At 24.4% G+C, this 18,445-nt stretch overlaps 1 protein-coding gene across 3 annotated transcripts in view; it reads right to left on the bottom strand.

Annotated features, from left to right (window-relative positions):
* Window positions 1–18,445, bottom strand: part of LOC129610851 (cyclic nucleotide-gated cation channel alpha-3) — a 197,730-nt gene that overhangs the window by 126,635 nt on the left and 52,650 nt on the right. For all 3 annotated transcript variants that reach the window (XM_055523610.1, XM_055523612.1, XM_055523611.1), the window contains exon 2: window positions 10,843–10,891. The gene's annotated coding sequence lies outside the window, so the exon portion shown is untranslated. The remainder of the gene's footprint in view (window positions 1–10,842; window positions 10,892–18,445) is intronic.

Genomic DNA, 18,445 nt, shown 5'->3' with positions numbered 1-18,445 from the left:
AAAAAAAAAACCAACAAAAAGGACAAAAAACTATAAAAAAAACGCAAAAAAAGAAAACAAACAAAAATAAAAAAAAAGGCATTCACCTAAAATTTTTTGAATAATAAAAAATTATAATCCTAGACCTTTTTTTCTTTTTTGGCAAACATATATTATATACAAAATACATATACAACCATTTTAGGTTTGTACTTCCTTTTTAATAACATTAAAATAATACGAAAAAAAAATTTATCCTTCAAAACCATTTGCCCCCTCTTCTATTTCATACACGAAATTGGCAAAAGAACTTATTATAAGAAAATAACATAAAATTTAGGTTGTTAGAGAACAAAAATAAAAAAAAAATAAAAATAGTTCACATATTACGACGTACATATGTCCTTTGCTTTCCTGCTCCTGATCTTTTGATAGAATTTTGCTTAACCATCATTTCTACTTTCGCATGTTTTCACACACTTAACATCTTTCTTTTCGATTTACTTTATTCTTGTATTTTTTGTTATTTTTTTTTTCTTTTGTTTTTCTTATTCCTGCTAAAGAGCACCTTTTTTTTCGGAAAAACTTAAATTGTTGTCTAATTAAAAGTTATCTTAATATTTTAGAGAAGATTATAAAAAAAAAACGAAACAGAAAAAAAAAGCACAAAATTCTCATGTATTTTATAATAGAGTGTAGAGTAGATAAATGAGAGAAAAAGAGAATATTTACATATAGACTAATTCGTACAAGTACATTGGAAATCTACAAAATATAGTAGGATTGCGTACAATTCAAGTGGAAATTTAAAAAAAAAAAAAAACAAAGTTAATGTAAGCCTTTTAAAAGTAACAATGACAAAGAGAAACGAGAAAAAATTTCCCAAAATATATTTTTGTTTTTAATTTTATTTTCTCTTTTTTGGCAAAAAAAAAATCTCTTTATCCTGTAATGTAGCCGCCCCCTTTTAAAAATATTTCTATTTTTGTCATTTTGAAAACGGAAAAAGAAATGGAGATAGAAGTTATAATTTAAATTAGAAAAGATTTTTCGCTATATTTTTGTTAAAAATTTTCTTTTTAACTAGTTCGAGGGCATTAGTCATTATAATATCATATTGAATAAGATTGTTACATGAAAAAAACCAAATTTTAGATTCATCAACAATCAATTACTCATCATTTGCTCTTTCTTTCTCTATTTTGTATAGAAATGCGGCTTATGATTTACTACTAAAATTTTATTAAATTCTGTAATTTCAAAATTTTCAGGGATATTTCGAAATGATCGTAGTACTCTTTATTTTGTTCTTCCTTCTATAATAAATAAAATCATATAAGATTTCTTTCTAAGACTTACATTAAGAATAAAATCGGCTATGAAAAGGTTAATAATATTTTTTCTCATTATTAAAATTTCCCTCTTTCTTAAATCGTTTCTAACAATACTACTTAGTTCTTTAAATTTATTTTCTGTTTCTCTTAATACATTAAACTAAAGTCCTTAAAGAAATTAAGAAAAGGAAGAAAACAAAAATCAAAAATATAAAAAGTAAAACAAAATGTAAAATAAAATAATGAAATAATTTTCATTCTGATCATTCTGAAAAATAAATATATTTGTAAGGTATACGATTATACATAGTAACAAATTAATATGTAGATCTAGATCTTAAGTATGTATAACATGAACAACTTTAGATGGGAAATGTAAAAACGAAATAATTGCTTTGAACTAGCTAGCTGATTATCAATGATAGAAAAAGGAAAAGAAATTTGTAATTTTGAAAATTAAAATTTATTGAAAGCTCTTATTAATAGCTTATAAAATTTATTGCCTAGTTCATTCTTCTTTCAGTTCATTCAAAATTGGAAATTTAAAAATTTTTTAGACTTTAATGAAATAAATCAGTGTGTCACATTGATGAGTTTGCTGAATAGATAAGTATTCATTGTCAGATTCAGGAAACAGCTGTCAGATTAAATAATGTTACATTTCATACAGTTGGACTCCTTGCTAACTATATGGGTACCATTGTATACCCTTAATGGTATGCTATATATTTAAGCTATAATAATTATTGTTATTACAAAATATAAGGTTTATTACAAAATATAAGGGTATATGCTATTAGTAGTTGCTATATGGGTTATAGAGCCTGAACTGTTGTTAATTGCAATCAAAACTTTCTAAGTTATCTTCAAAGCAATTCAAAAAGTTACACTCTCTCCTGTTAACGCTTTTAACGTTATAAAATTAAATATTAGCACCCTCAACTCTATACTCTTTTAATACATTAACAAACAGGAAAATTCACAAAAAAAAAAAAAAAAATAAATAAAAACATAAAAATAAATTTTAAGAGTTTCCATTTATAGTAACTTCCGTTTAGTATTTAGTAAAAGAAAATTATGAGCACGATTAATGTTATGAAATAGAAAATTAAAGCAAACAATTTACTCATATTATTATGTATGTATGTATGTACGTATATAATCACAAACCAAGCATAACATGTAATATTTGTATAATATGTAGGTGAACATGTGAGAAGTATATCATGTCATCATTGTATAAAAAATGGTCTTTATATCCTTTATTATTATTCTTATACAAATGAATTGCACATAAGAAAATGATACAGCACGTTTTCTCATACTTTTCCCATATTACATACATATATGTATATAAGATGTTGGAATTAACATATGCACATTATGTGTGTTTTCAAAGACACTTTGATATTAACATATTTCGAATACACTTTCTATACATAATGTATATAAGCATAATACTATACAGGTACACATATGTTGCTAGAAACTCATATTATAAGAATAAAGTAAACAGATATTTTGAGTTAAATTTTAAGTCAATAATTATACTCAAACTGTATTTGGTTTATATTATGAGCTCCATTAAAATAAAAAAAAAAATATTTTTCTTCGTATAATCGTTTCGTTCTGTAAACATTTCATCTCGTACCATTTTGTTATACATTCATTATACTGTAAGTAAGATATGACCTAATTCAAGGTTAAATGTTATATGCCAGCGGCCATACAAAATTATTGAACCTAAAATGTTTTTTCTGAATTCCTTAAAAATTTTATTATGGAAAAGATCTTTCGATCTTACAAAATCTGTCCAATTATTCTCGTTCGTCCTTAAAAAAAAATGTTATGGAGAATTTACTTTTCATCGTTTATATTATTATTTATTGGACAATTTATATAAAATTTATACTCTGCATGACGATTGTAAGTCTAAAACCTGACACTTACGCGACAGGTTTGTATCAAATTTGAATTTGTTTCAAATTTCTTACAAAATATGTTTAAAATCACAACCTTGAAGTATTAATTTTAGAATGAGCTTGCCTCTTCAATTATTTTAATTTGTGCCTTATCATTGATTTATATATATGTTGTAGGTGCTACATATTTTAGTCCACATATCCATCACTTTTGCTGTTTAATTGCATCTTTGCTTATATTTCTAATTAGAAAATTTCAAATTAAATAAAATCGATGTTGAACAATAAATAAGGTTTATTAGTGAAAACTAAATAAAATTTTTCGTTTTTGCGCTGCCACACTAAAAGTATACGTATATAAATCAAGTTTTTACAAAATAATATTGTTTCGCCTCGGCAAAGGCAACAACACCATAATAAAATTATAGAAAATATTTTCAAAACTCTCATATTATGGTTAGATACTTTAAGATTTTTGTCTAAATCTTTATAATGTTGTAAGGGTCCCCAAATTATCTATTATACACACACTTTTCGTTAAATATATATGTATGTATGTGTAAAACGTTAAAGTTTGAAAACAATTTATATATTATTATGATTGTGTTGTCGGATTAAGTGTACGTAAAATTTAAATCCTATATGTTGAAGATTATGTTAGCATAACTACGATTTAAATGATTACTATGTTTAAATATTTTTCTTTTTTCTATTTCTCTATACATTTCATATTCGGTTCATCTATTGAAATTCTAACAGGATATCAAGGTAAGTAAATATCAGTTATTTTTTTTTTTTCATACATATATTTTTTCCAATTTTTTTTTTTTTTTTTTACCCCATATCGTTTATTATTTTTCATATTGAAATTTGTGCTTTGAGATTTTTTTTTTTTTTTCTGTACAAATAAAAGTAGATGATTTTTAAAAGGAAAAAAATTTAATCTAATGTAAATCTCAATAAATATAAAGGAAGAAGAAAATGGATGTTCCAATTTTTTTCTCCATTTTTACTTCTATGATATTCACCATATTTTTAGACTTGAAATCCTTTAGAAAACCTAAAAGATTATTTGTATGTGTGGCTTATTTTATTTTCTCTTTTTTTTTGTTGCACACACAATAAGAGGTTGGAGAGAACAGGATATTGTGACGTATTATTTGATTATTTAAAAGCAATCTTTATATATTTACTTATTTTTTTTGAATATAATTTCTAAAGAATTTTTTAAGAATTGGAAAAAAAAATGTAGGTATATAAAATGAAGAAAAAATCGCGGTTTTTTTTAAGGCTTTTCAAGAATAAATTACATAATTATAGAAGAGGGTTAATATTGTACAGGATTTTCAAGTATACACATATTATGATTAACATAAAAATTGTACAGATCAAAATTTTTGACATTTAGAATAAATAATAAACACTTGAAGATTTTCTATTTATAAAATTGCATGGAACAGATTGAATAACGACTTGGCAGAAAATTTAATGAGATTTTTTTTTTTATGTAAATGGAATTTCAAGGTTTCCATGGAATAAGGAATTCCAAGTTCATTTTATTTTTTACTTTTGCTTCAACTTTTTAATTTTTTATTAGTATAGCTCATTGGAGGTTTAAACAACATTTTGAATTGCGAACGCTATTTAAGGCAAAAATAAATTCTAAAACTTTTGTGTGTTCAACACTTAAATAATTTTACTTAAAATTCTTAAATTCGACAGTTCAGCTAACTAGCCAGTCCAATTAAATTTACAATTTAATTAGATTTTTTTAAATTAAATTTCCTTGTGAAACTTTTATACTTTCTTTAATTTTCCGAATTTTCGTTGAATTTTTGCCTTCCAACTAGCACTCATTTCAAGTATTTATTAAAGGACTTTGTATAAATATCAGAGTTTTTTAAGTAACAATTAAAAAAATTTATAAAGTGTTAGGCTATTTATAAACCCGTACCCTAGTATTTAGAATAACCCACGCAGTTAATCAATAAATTTCAAATTATTCTTACAAACTTTTCATTGTATTAAATCGTCCCCGTCAAAAGTTTTGTAGAGTATAAAAAAAAATTAAATTTTTTTCTTTGGATTTTTTCTATTTAACACTTTTCCAAAACCAAATTTGAAAAAAAGTGTTTATTTGTTACACTCTACCCGTCCGTCTGTCTGTTTTAAAAGATTCTGTAACTTTTAAGATAGAAAGCTAAAATTTTATAGCACAGTATAGTTAAACTTTTAAAAAATAAAATGACTAACAAATTTCCGCTGTCTTCTAAATTATAAGTTATAGGAATCTGAAATTGGCACCTTCTAGATACTAATAAGTATTTTAGATCGATTTCCAGTTTTTGTTTCTCGAAATTCCCAGCTTACATTTCCAAAATTCCTCAACTGAAGAAAACTAATAATCCTAACTTAATGAAAGAAACGCAATCCTCTCAAAAAATGTGGTAACTTATCTTAACTCACGCAATCAACCCTTGAATTTACCATTATGTCTCTTTAAATTTCATTCTTTTTTGTCTCATCCTAGGTGTATGCAATATTTAAAATATTTTGATATATGATTGAAAATAACTTATATAATGTAATACCTACATTCTTTTTAAAGACAGTATTTTCCCTTGTTGAAGGAAAAAGTGCTACTTTACAAATCACTGGTTTGGCCCAACTTTATTTTAATTCAATCTTATGATAATTAATCATTAAATACAGCTAATCAAAAAGTCAAAAATAAAACTGTCAAAAGCAATTTTAATTTTCTACTAAAGGGTCCAAAAAAAAAATTATCTGACAGAATCTTGAATGCTAAAATTGTAATACCATAAAAAGCGAAGAAGAAAATCCTTTTCATTTAATAAAAAGTAAAGGGAATAGTCCTATGAATTTAGGCATGGCAGTTTCAACCTTATCTGTTTGAATACACTTTTTTTTAATAATAAAAAAGGATATTTTAAGATTATCGGTAACAAACAATAAAAACCTCATATTTTGTACAATAATTTAAATTTAAAAAAAAAAGGAAAGTGAAAAAAAGTGCATACTTCAAAATTTGTCTATGAACAATTTGTCATTTTTAATGAAAATATATCCTTTTTCTTTTCAGAACTAAATAACCAAAATACAATGGAAAAAAAGGATCTCTATTAAAGTAATTGCAAAAAAAACTTGGACAATAAGAAAATTGAGTATGAGAAGACATTTTTAAAGTAGAAGCAAAATTACTTTAGTTATTGACTATATTCAATCTAACTATGTACCCATGTATGTCTTTTACGTATGTGTAAAATATCCTTTCTCTGGGTGAAAAATTAATTAAAATTAATTAAGAAACTCATCACTGAAATTGAAGGTAAAATGAGTTTTATTAAAAATTATGAATTCATTAAGTTTTTCTAGCACTATAAAAATTTGTTAATAAACTTTATATGCATCGAAGGGAGGATTAAAAAGCCATCTAAATGAATTTATAACCTTTTCTTAATTATCCAATATAGCTTGACATTTTAAGATTTCTTCATAAATTTCAATCCATCGCATATGTAAACCCTTATCTTAACATTTTAATGATATGTGTAACGATAGGGAATAAACAAACTTAACACACAAATTTAATTAGGATAAAAGTTATTTTACGTATAGTTCAATTAACAATTTGAAGCTAAAGTATTGATTTAATATATTCGGCTTTAGTTTTGACAATAATTTTACTAATATGAAATTTGTGCTCGAGCAATCGTTGTCCTACTTTAAAATTTGTATGCTATATTTCAAATTATACAATGAGTGCAAGCTTACAATATTAAAACTTACATTCAGGAGCAGTGTAGAATACAAACGAAATTCATCAAACCATGTGATTGAATACTAAAGAGTATTTAAGTGAAGCAATTTGAAAAATATGAAAGCTAGAACTAATTATAAATTGAAATAGTCTGATGGCATTAATAAGTAGTCGCATGTTTTCAATTTTTCAAAATTACAATGAATTCTCCTATAATAAAAAGAAATTTAATTGATTGGTTATTCACAATTAGCAAAAATTTCTTCATGTATTTAAAATATCTAGCAGTTTGTAGATCTATAGAATATGAAGTAGCGAATTTTCTAATAACGCGTGAACAACAGTTCAACATTACAGTATTTGTAACATTCTTTTGTCACTATTAATAATTCACTTTCTATTCAATCAAATATTTTAAATATTATTTCATAATTTCTTCTTTATAACATTAACAGTATACATATAGTATTAAAATTTTATCCATCCATCTAGAATATAAATAATTTAATAAAGCATTCTTTATAAGTCAATATTTTTAATATTAGGTTCGTAAAAATTTACAATTTTTATGTCTGAAAGGCCGCACTTACTTAACATTTATAATATGTTTTTGATTGCTTTTTCATATAAACCCCGACAAAAAAGAAAAAATTCTAAAAAATTTTTACATTAACTAAACTTACAAATATATATGTACATACAGAACACATTCATATATTATTTGCTACACCCATAGAAATTTTTTTTATTGAAACTACGTGAAATTTAAGGAAAAAAAAAGAAAGAAACCCTATACAACACCTTAATATTCTGGGTTTAAATTAAAAAAAAAATTTCTTCTAAACTAGTCTACTGCCATTCCACCTTCATACTTTCTTTATATACCTTCATATATAAATACATTTTAAAGAGTGAATAATTTTGTGCAATAAATGACGGTTTCCTTTTTTGGGGAAAAAACTTTTAATTTAAAAAGAAAAAAAAAAATGAGAAGGATCTTAATATATTAAAATATTTCAATAAAGAATTTATTATAAAGTTGGTATAGTAAAATTTAAAAGGATATATATTTTTGTTAAGTTTTCTAAGAAATAAGGATATAATTATAATATGTGGGTATATGCAAGTACATAACCTACGTTACATAAAAAATAGATGAAAATTCAATTTACTCTATAAAAGCAATTCTGTTTGTTTTTTTTTTGTGCTTTTTAAAAGGACAAGTGTCTAGAATAATTTTGTGATATTTTTCGGATCTTAACATGTGTATGTATAAGATTCTAGGTTCAGGGGATGATTCAATTATCGAAATTTATAATGATTTTTTTTTTAAATAAGTAGGTATATAAAAAAGCCTTGAATCTTAAATAAATTGAGAACACATGTTAACATATTGTTTTACTAAGAAAAAAAAATTTTATCCTTTTTAGTATAATAATAATAAAGTTGCATTCAACAATATTAAAATATTGAAATTAATAGCAAATACTAAAATTTAGTATACTTTACTCATTAAATTCATGAATCTTATAGTCATTACTCACAATTTCCAATACATTAATTGAAAAACTCTTAATTCGCAATAAAAGAGCCCAGAAAAGGTATATTAGAATGGTTAAATCGGCTCTAGTCGTAATAGATGTTCGGCTCTAGTCGTAATTGAAGAACTCTTAATTTGCAATAAAAGAGCCCGAAAAAGGTATATTAGAATGGTTAATTCGGTTCTATTCATAATTAATGTCGAGTTTTAGAAAAATAATTATTTGAATTAATGCTACGTCACATTATGTCACGTTCCGTCGTATTACGTAACATTAGGTTACGTCACGTTACGTTAACCCAGGTGACACGACGAACAAGCTTGCGGATCGCAATACGACACAACATGTAATTTAGCATAAATTAACTTAACGTCCTTAAAAGTATAACAAATAATGCTATTTACGAGTAGTATTTATCATAGCAAAGCACGCGGATTCCTAGTTGGATTTCTAGTATAATTTAACAAAGAAGTATTTTTGAAAAAAATTCGCTACGTTACGTTAGGTTGCGTTACATTAATATGTCAATTTACGTTAGGTCACTGTTATTTAGGTAATCATTTTTCAATTATTTCAGAAATCAATATGGATGTTATTAGCTAATCATATTCCAAGCAAAATATGAAAGCAGTTGCAGGAATTTACACATTACGAGTTTTTACCGAAAATGAATTTCTCATATAGTTTTTTTCATTACTAGTTTATTATACATTCATCTATAGCTATATAAGAATGCGGTAAGTTTCAATTATGTTTTAAAATTTTTACATGGGAGTAAGTGACAAAATATATGATAGAAAAAATAAGAACTCAGTAAAAATTCCACTTGTTTTTGCAATACCATTCGTTGGGCAAAACACACTATGAGATTCTGGTGAAAAGGGTGAAGTTAAGAAAAAACTTTTAGAAAAAGTAGAATCATTTCATTTTGGTATTTTTCATTATTCCTTAAAATTCAAAACTTCATTATAAAAATTTTCAACCATAAACAATCCAATTGTTTTTATTGACATCAAAATCCCCTCTATTCAATTTTCATCAAAAGAAAAGTAAACCAAAGAAAAATAAAGAAAAAACTCTTAAAGGATCCTATTTCGAATGAAATTAACAAAAATATTTTCTTTAGAAAATCACTTAAATATCCTTTAATGTAAATTGCATAATAATACTTAATATATAAGGAAATTAAATAATTTAAAGGAAACGAAAGACTCCTTTACCATAGTATACCCTCGTAAACATACTTTATGTTGTTATGTATATGACTACATTCGTTTTATTTTTCTTTATGTGTGTATGCAATATTATAACATAAAAATCCTTTGAAAATATTTTCAAAAAGAATATTTTCTCTTTTACCCTATACCATGTTCCCTTTATATACTTTAGCACAGGTGTATTTAAGAATTTCTTTTTTTTATTAGAATTTATATATGAAGTAGCATAGTGAATTCATTATTCTATTTAGTATAGAAATTTTAATAGAAAAAGCATATTTTTTGTTATAAATTGTGTAAGTGTAAAGGCTTAACAGGAAATATGAGTGTATTAGAATAGAATACAAAATATATTTCTCTGTTTTTTTTTTGTTAATTATATTAAAAGCAAATGAAGAAAATAATATACATATTTTATTTTTCAAAGTTTTGTTTGTTTGTTGACTTGATAAATTAAAATTGCCCGAATCTTTGTTGTCTTATACAAAGACATATTATGTATAGCTATAATTAATTTTTAAAGTAATATTTTTTTTAATTGGATATGATTTCAGTAGAAAATTATTCTTAAAGAAATTTTAATACATATTACTAATTAGTATGTGCTTCTATTGCATTTATATTTTTCAAAATTTATAAAGAACTGGGAATTTACACCAATTTTATACGCCCTGTATAACAACATTTACCAAGTAATACCTTCATTATTTTTAACTACAAGAATTATTCAGTGCTTCTTTAGTAATTGTAACTTTAATATTTCTTCATTTCTTCTCAATTTCTTAAATTCTAGCGAGTTTAAGGGTAAAATCTCACGGTATTGATTTATGTAGAATTAAAATTGGTATAATATTCACAAGGAAAACTTATCTGCATTTTTATAAACTGGAATGTCATACCTACATTAAAGACATATTGAAAATTAAATGAAATTGTAAAATCTAATCATTCAATCAAAATATTGGTCTAGACTCCAGATTAAATAAAGACATAATATATGTATAATTAATATGTAAAACTGTTCTATTTACGGTTTGTTAAAAATTATTTAAAATAATATTTACTTACATAATGTTATTTATGCCAAAATTGCGTTAATTGTAATGCTATGACATACCTGTAAAACAAAAAAAAAGGATTATTATTATAAATTCCGCTTTTAATTAACAACAATTCAATAAAAATTTTAAAATCCATATTGGAAAGCAATACTGACTATTATATGTACAAAACCTTTATGATTTATGAAATCAAAATAAAATAGTAAACAGCATATTTGCATAATACAAAAGAACGATTTTACATTTCCGGACAAACAATAATTGGAATACAATTAAAAATTATCAGCAATAAAAAAATATTAAATTTCATCTTTAGTACTATTGTACTTTTTATAAATTTTATTTTCTGTTAAGGACATTTTTCTTAAGGATATTTAATATAATGGCAAGGAGTGAACTAAAAAATTACAATTTTTATGTTTTACGTCCCTGTTATTTGATTTAGAATTGAAGAACATAATATAAAAGAATTCTTGAATTTTAAAATTTTATAATTTTAATCGCAAATTTGGTTGACTTTAGGAATGAAATAAATTTGTTTAATAAACTTGTAGTATATTGAAAGTAAACAAGAGTGCAACATTAACATTATCAATAGCAAAAGTTTTTATTATTGACGGAAGAACGAATAAAACACATGAGAGTTTAGATCCACGAACGAGTTATGCTTATACTAAAATCTAGCAAAACGGAATTAAAACTTTCATACTAATAATATTAACCACAAAAACTGAAAAAATTTTAATACTTAATATTAGTTACTCATATGTTCCCTACCAAGTTAATCTTGAACATTTTAGCATAAATTTATTGCATATTTTGTATTTATACAAAACAATTCTGCAGCACCTGACTCAAAATATATTTCCGATTCAATATTGGTTCCACTTTATTTCCACATCATTTTCGAATGGATATTAGAATTATTCTATCCTTTAAAATTTCATTCACAAATTCAATAAAAATTTCATATATAAATTTTACTACGATATTTTTTAATAATTTTATTTTAAATTCCAAAAAGTTGTGTTTATAAATTGAAATCGAATTGAGGTTTCTAAAATGTTCAACTTTAAATGGAAAAGGCACAAAAAAAAGAAGAAATTTGAATTAAAATTTTAAAATTAATTCTTTTCTTCTTCTGTTTTATTTTTCAAACCCCATACAAACATTATTTTCACTTTGTGGCTAAAGTCCTTTTTCATAAAATGAAACTTGTTTTAATAAAGTTTTTCTATTAAATACTAAAATAAACTATGTAGCATTCTATTCATTTTCTATTATAACTTAATTAAATATTTTAAAAATGAAAAAAAAAAATTATTTTTATTTTTAATTCTTTCACATTTTTGTTCTTTTCGATTAAGGATAGAAGAATTTTATTTTATATTTTGTTATAAAGGTCCAGAATTGCAAAAACTAAATGTAAATTATTGAATATAGCCTAGTTATTTAGAAACTTAAATTTTAAGCCATGACAAAAGTGCAAATCTAAAATTACCCAGAAACATTTTTATATTACGAGTATTTCAGGTTTTACCTCTATATAGTAATCAAAATATTAAACAAGGCAAAAAATTTCTTAATTTTTATTACATTTCTTTGGTTCTTACGTATGGTATTTTATTATTGAATTTAGACCGCTTCAAAAATACTTCAGTTATTAAGTAGTCATAACAAGTATCTAAATTCTATTCTAAAATCATTCTTTTTAAGGATTTTCAACGCTGCGTATGTGCAATGATTAATAAACTCAAGAAAGTTTTTGTCTCTGGCATCCGACATTTGAACTGATGAAACTATTGTATAATTATAATAACTAAACTATAATAATTTTCTGCAAAAAACCAAAATAACGTACCGAAAAAAACAAAATATTGATGTAGTTAACACATAACCGACCGCAATGTACATTGCTTAGTTTAGTTAAAGTGTTACAGAAGATTATGAAAATGCGTTTTAAACACTACCTTTCAATTTTCAAGGAAGTAAGCAAAATTTAAATATGGCTCTTAGTAGAGTTTCGCTTTGTGCCACAGAGCTCAAATATCAAATTTCAAGAAATTCCATCAATCCGTTCCGTGGATATGGTAAAAAGTGAAAAATCGCCTTCCAATTCCGTTTCCGAGCCCTGATCTATCAAAAAAATTATGAATTCATTGTTTTAACATCCCGAATCTAAATATTAAATTTTAAAGGAATTTTTTTATAATTCCTCTTTATATGCGCAAAAATCGTCCCGCCAAAAGGTCCAGTTTCCGCGGGTTAGTAGACTTAATAAACTCAAATAACCGCTTTCATCAAGACAGGTTCAGCCGAACTTGAGAATACGCGTGTGCACATACAGACGACATCTCTCCAAAAACAAATTGTTTACGCTTCCGTACTATGGAGAAGTAGGCTCCGGCCTAAAACTCGACATCCGAAATTTGATGCTATCATACGTTATAAACTCCTTTATTGTATGCAATGCGTTTGTTAATATTGTTATTGAAATTGTTTGTGATCTTTGGGTAATGATGTGCATTCAATTTGAAGAAGAACCTAAAAATCTAGAATATACCTAATTAAAAATTTCTTTTTTACTCAAAAATTTGATATTTAAATAATTTTTTCAGATAGCAAAAATAAATAATATTACTAAATATTTTTTAATTCTTTCTCTTTATTATTCTATTTTTCCTTATTTAATCTCTCTTTGTTCTTACCGTTTAATGCAGATCCCCTAAATAGAAATTTTCTTACAATAAATTTTATTAAAAACATTAAGTTTTCCATAAATCATAACCGTCTAACCCAAAAAAAAATGAAAAAGAAACAATAGAATGAAAACAAATTTCTATATTATTATTAATTTTATTTCACTTTCTATGCCAAAGAGAAAAAACTTCTCTCTATCGCATAAATATGAAAAATCACCCTTTAAAGCAAATATAACAACAACAATTAAATCATAGAATAAATTTGTAGAAAAGTTTTTCTAATTTTTATCGTAAAAGTACTTTCCTTATTACAAAATTAAATCTTTAATTAGGTTCATTGAGAGACCAACGAAATGGTCATAACAATAAAGAAAAAGCAGAAAAAAAAGAAAAAAATAATTGTTTTAATAAAATTACTCGTATATCCTAGAACCTAGACCAAGTCTTTATTGTGGCTAATTATGTTTTGTACTATAATTTGTGTATATAAAATCATGGACACACACATATACATTCATTTATTTTAGTGTTTTCATGAATATAAAAGAAAATTTATTCAGTTTAATGAGATTAAATAATCTACAATAATGAGTGAAAACCTTCAAGAACTTATCCACCATCTTTATAATACAAAATTTATTCTATATAAAATATTTTATTAAGAGATAAATTGATCACCCGTGAAACAATCGCTCTCAAGATAGTAAAATTAAAGTTTAAAAGTTTGCGAAAAAATGCAAAAGATAATTGGCATAAAAAATAATTTTTAATACAAAACTTAGTGCTCTCATCGGTTTTTGAAAAATTTGAAACCAAAAAATTTTCTATATGATTTTTACTCTGCGATTTTCTAGGTAGAACTCGAAATTTATAAATGAGCCCAAAATTTGCAAAGCAAATCTCAAATTTCTTAAGACTTATTTCTTAAAATCTTAACTGGTCCAGAGAAAAGAAGCATTTAAAATATTTTTATGAATTGAAAGAACAAATTAAAGAAATATTTTTATTTTATGTTATTCAAAAGAAAATTATTATTTTTTCTTTATAAAAATTACAAAAGGACAGTTTTAATAATTACAGCAAGAATCTGACATGTGTTTTTGTTGTAATTTCAAGAACTAACATTTTTTAATATTCCTTTGAAAATATGTAAAATTTAAAGAAAGAATATATAAAAGCTTTCCACATAATTATAAGTTTGGAAGATCATTAAATGATACTTCGGTACTCTCTTGAATAAAGGTATACATATAGAAGTAAAATTGACTCCTTATGGAAAATAGTAGTGTTGCATTTAAAATATCTCAGAATCCTAGAAAAAATTTTACGAGAATTTTTATATTGGTTTGAACAGTATAAAATTTAATAGTCTCTCGGACATTTAGTTAAATTTTTTCCCTAACGAGTATTGATACTCATAGGTACTCATGAGTACTGATAGGTACTCATAGGTACTTATTCCTTTCTGAAAAAAATTATTATTTCAAAACCATTTAATATATCAAAAATCTCTGATAATATATTAAATTCTTCAATTTTACATATTCATAATAGCTGGATTCATGAATATAAATCTGTGATGGAAACTTATTTTTAAAATATCGGCGGTTTTATAATTGCTTTATTGATAATCATAGAAACTTTTAACAATAACTATATTTAACAATAATCATAGGAACCGTTATAATAACACTATATGTACACAATGCCCAAATTGCAATCGACACAATATTATTACTTAAATCTTTGATGTAAACCTGAATTTTAATAAATCAAAATTCAAAGTACTTTTTAAATAATTTGCTCATAAATTAATAATTTGATTTATTGATACTCTGTGAATATAAAATTAAAGTTTTTCATTGAGTCCATAATATTTTATCAATTTATTCCTAAAAATAAATCATATTATAAAACACAGCATTAAATAATGTTCAACTGTAATAACAATAACAACCAACATTGTTCTTGCATTCCAAAAAATTTCTGAATATTAAAAATAAATTTTCATAATTTTAATATTTCAATTTTCTGTATGTTAATTAAAGTCGCTTTAATCTAAATGGAATTCTAATGGAGAAAATTAAATGAAAATTCTAAACAATTAAAAAGCAATTTTTTTTGTATCCTTCGTCATTCATTCATTTTTGTATTTTTGAAAATTTGAAATTACAAATTATTATTTTATTACTTGGAAATTTAACAAACCGCCATTTTTTTTAATAATAATTAATAGCTTAATCATTACCGAATTTTTACAATTTTAAAATTATGAAATTTCATTGTGATTCATCAAAAAATTTCAACAAATTGAAAATTAAATCAAAAAAAAAAATCAAATTATTTATTAAAATTTATGTTGTACAGAGAACATACGTATAACAATTTATTTATCGTGTGTCATAATGTATGAAAAATTTGAAAGGAATTATAATAAGAATTCTATAAAATCTGAACTGAATATTTGCATTAGAATTTATAATTATAATGAACTAAAAATGAGACAATGGATTCAAAGAATGTAATTAAATTTGGTAGTAAGGGACAATCTAATTGAAACGCTTAAATTTAAAAGTACCTAGCTATATTAAAAGTTTATTTGAAAACCTTATGGTTTAAAACTTCTACTCGTTCAATTTTGAATATTGCAATTGAATTTTCGCTGAATTAGAAATTTATTCTAAATATGTAGAATAGAATCCGCCTTAAATTAGTCGATATACAGTGTTTTTGGAACAGTTCACCAAATAAGAGTTGATTTGATATAGAGAAATGATAATTTAACAATTTGTTTTTACTGCTCATGATTAAAACAAAAGGAACAATGGTCTATATAGCAAATTACTAAACATTTATATAAAAAATTTCTATCCTGAAAATTATAGAAAATATTGGCGTATACTAAATTCGTTTTAATATCAAGAAAGATTTGAATAATTTTAATGATCTTTAAATTTTATGATTGCATACTTATAGGTACCGAATTGGAAACAAAGCAAACTATGGCTGCATAATTATCAAAAAAAAAGAAAGTATAATTATTATTTTTCATGCATTCAATGTTTTTGAATTGATCTTTAACAAATTAATCGAAAACGAACTCTTACTAAAACTCCAAAATTTTCGTTACGGCCAATTAATGTTTTGCAAACGCGTTATTCATTTTAAAGTATGATTTTCATAATAAATCGTAATACCACCTATCAAAATCACCTAACACCTTGTTACAATTTATAGCTTTCGTTCATTTAGTTTGGTATTTTTACCGAGAGAGCAAACTCCAACTACATTATAAAAAAACGAGAGAAAATAGACTTGACCGTGTCAACTCTGTGATACCCGTACGAATTTGTTATCCTATGTGTGAATTATGAATATCTCTTATAGTTGACTAATGGATAGACTAGAGCTTTACTGTGGTTTTCAGTACTGTGTACTTTTTGTGTACAAAATTTCAGTCCTTTTGAATATTTTCTAAGATATGGCAAAACTACTGTTAAAGTTGTACTGCAGTTACCAAAAGGAGTCAAGGAATTTTAAAAATTTTTATCACACACAACAGCCTTAATAATACACTTGTTTTTAGAATATTTCTATATTATAATTTCAATAATTTCTGAGATAATTCCAAATAATTTTTGGAGTGGTATGGCAGCTACAAGAAAGAGCCAAGCAATTTCAACGACTTTTATCAAACACATTGGCCCTACTAATATATTCGTTTGTGTGAAATTTCAATACCACAGCTTTTATAGTTTCTGAGATATAGCCAAATAAATTTGGAAGTTGTATGGCAGGTATCCGAACCAGTACCACGATCATAATCAATTCAAATAGCGATCTGAAACTTACTATAATAAATCATTTGTGAAAATTTAGCGAACTTAACTCGATTAGTTTTTTAGTTGTCGTTGGGGTGGACGAGCACACGGATAGATAAAGTTTTATCGACTCATAATTCTGCGCTGATCAAAACATATACATATATACGAAACACATACGTTTGTACTGGTATAAAAATTTTGCTAACTTGTACAAAATATCATGAATTTTGTGCCCTTGATAATGACGTATAATAGAAATTTTCTGTTAGCAATATTAAACATACCAACGCTAACCAATTTAATACAAAACCGATAACATTATAGTTTTTCTTCCGAAATGTTAAACATTGAAAAATACATATTTTATTTGAAAAAAAAAAACAAAATTTAAGAAAACGTAGAACACACGAAAATTCTTCTTAATGATCTTTCAAAACAAATACAATAGTAACCGCCTTACATTTTGAAAAGCATTTTTCTTGTTAACATACGAGAACGTATATAGGTATGTATTGTATCGTATGAACACCCTCTAAACTCGTATTTACGTACTAATAACTCGAACAATGGAAATAATAAAGAGAATTATTGTACTCGTAATAGGGATAACATTTTTAAATTTTAATTCTTATTATTGTTTTCTTGCGTACATTTTCTATGTACAAAATATCCAACTAACATTAACAACAGGATACAATGTTAAAAATAAATACAATCATCATCATCATCATTATCAGATTATTAATTTCATTATCATCATCATATATCAATCGACATCATCAAAACCATCATTATTACCATTGCGATTATCATCATATACATTATATATTATCAATAAGGACCAAATACTAATTTATTATTATTATACGTTATGTATATATTCTATTTACTATTAAGTAAATAATGTACTATATATAATTGGTGTATGTATTGGTACATATTATACAATAAAATATTTTTATATAAAAATTCCATTTAGATAAATTAATCAAAATGAACATTTCATGTAATTCTTTTCAATAAATTATAACTTAAATCTAACATGGCGAAAAAATTTAATGAAACATACAAAAACACAAAGAAC

This window comes from Condylostylus longicornis, unplaced genomic scaffold, assembly GCF_029603195.1.
Source record: "Condylostylus longicornis isolate FDR11 unplaced genomic scaffold, ASM2960319v2 ptg000048l, whole genome shotgun sequence".
Taxonomy (NCBI): Eukaryota; Metazoa; Arthropoda; class Insecta; order Diptera; family Dolichopodidae; genus Condylostylus; species Condylostylus longicornis.
Note: the sequence above shows the minus strand (reverse complement) of the source record. Positions and strands in the feature narration are given on the sequence as shown.